The sequence below is a fragment of the Amphimedon queenslandica genome, unplaced genomic scaffold, assembly GCF_000090795.2.
Source record: "Amphimedon queenslandica unplaced genomic scaffold, v1.1 AMPQUscaffold_8848_Cont19212, whole genome shotgun sequence".
Taxonomy (NCBI): domain Eukaryota; kingdom Metazoa; phylum Porifera; class Demospongiae; order Haplosclerida; family Niphatidae; genus Amphimedon; species Amphimedon queenslandica.
In genome coordinates, this window is record NW_003550879.1 from 1 (window position 1) to 1,885 (window position 1,885).

Consider the following 1,885-nt stretch of genomic DNA (forward strand, 5'->3'; position numbering starts at 1 on the left):
GAAAATAAAATGAGCTTGCACCATGTTGATACACCTGCTGAGTGCCAGTAGGAATTGAACCTGACAAGGTTCAGGTATGAGTGGTGGCTGGAAAGCCTCAAAAGAGAAGAGGCAGCATCTTGAAATCTCCCATCTCTAAACAACTAGAATTAGAGCAACAACTTTTAACAATTCATCTAATTTCAGAAACAGATTCTATATTTCTAGCCTAAAATGTTTACTGCAACGGAACTTAAAGTCTTTGCTACAAAAGATATTCTCCCCAAGACCTTTGTTGCGGAATACAAGGGAGTTCTCTTGAATAAGGAGGAGGCTTCAAGGAAAGAAGAGATTTATAAGTTAATGAAGCAGGATAAGTTTTTCCTTCTTGATGTGAGTGAAACAATGCAAATTCAAATGATCTTTGAATAAATTATAGATCGGACCAAACAAAACGATCGATGCGACAAATTCAATTGGCACCTACAGACCTCAGAGGACCCCTCCAAGGTCCGAGATGCTGAGACTACAGACCTCTGAGAACCCCTCCAAGGTCCTGGGGGATGAGACTACAGACCTCAGAAGACCACTTTAAGGTCCGAGATAATGAGACTACAGACCTCAAAGGACCCCTCCAAGGTATCTGATATGCTGAGACTATAGACCTCAGAGGACCCCTCCAAGGTCCTGGGTGCCCAACAGGGAATAGCATTGCGTGGCCATCGGGAAGTGGAAGACTCTGAGACTGTATCAAGGATATTAATCATCACTTCTGTTGTACAGCCTTATCTTGATTGTAATAAAAAATAAATCCTGCAAGACATCAGACCACCTCCTCCAGCTACAACTCCATTGGCACTGGCCACACATAACACATTGTGAGCTGACCATGGATATAGTGTGAGTTGATACAATTGAGTATTGGGCATATTAATGATGGACCCCTTACAAATTTTTGTTTTCTCCAAAACAATTAATAGTCATGTCAAGGATGGCTAATTATTTAGAGCAACTTTGCCATCCATTTATTAAAAATAATAAGATTTATAACTTGTCTTATATTTTCACTTGTGCTGATGAAATCAATGAACATTCATGTATGTCAGAACATAAAGACAACCACATCCTTCATGGAGCACATGTATGTAAGGGATTGATTCTAGCAGAATCTGGAACATTCTGTTATATATGTGAGTATTCTTGAGGCCAATCTAGGCCAATACTTAAAGCCCAGCATACACTAGGCAACATGTCACTAACAATATTTGTGGTTCCTTTGGTCTTGTAAGCAACATGCTGCTATTTCTGGCAAGATGTTGCTTACATAATTTAAAGTACCACAAATTTTGCTAGCAACATGTTGCCTGGACCTAGTGTATGTTGGGTTTAACAGAACCTTCTAGATTAATAAACATTAGAGGATAAAAGGAGAGGACCAGCAAGGTATTAAATCAATTGTTTCTCTTTGAAATATTAATACCATATATACATATATATAAGTGTGATTTTTGAGAAGTTCTGAGAGTTTGAGTTCTTCTGATGAGTATTAAATAGCATTAGAGGAACAATCACTTCACAATACAATTGTTACTTTGTGTTCTGAGTTTCTTTTTAAGTACTTGAATAGAAAGAGTTTGGTCCCTTAATTTACATGCTCAGCCCGTTACAGACTAAATGCATGAATGCAATCAATCATCATGCAAGTAGATGGAATTAAAGACAGAAAGGACACCAGACAAAAAAGAGAAAATCAGAGTACAGGTATGAAGTACAGTGTCACATAAATTCAAACCAACATCATTACCTATTCCCATACAACAAATAATGGTCGGTGTTGTCTTTACCACTCCAATTTCAGCTGCTAACTAAAATTAATAATTCTCCAACTGGATCATCCTCCTCTTTC

The 1,885-nt window shown here is 38.0% G+C and overlaps 1 long non-coding RNA gene across 1 annotated transcript; it reads left to right on the plus strand.

Moving 5' to 3' along the window:
• The first annotated feature begins 6 nt into the window (after positions 1-6).
• On the plus strand, positions 7-678 carry LOC109591146 (uncharacterized). The gene is made up of 3 exons (XR_002189676.1): positions 7-372; positions 419-489; positions 664-678. It is a non-coding gene; the product is annotated as an uncharacterized LOC109591146 (long non-coding RNA).
• Positions 679-1,885: the final 1,207 nt, after the last annotated feature.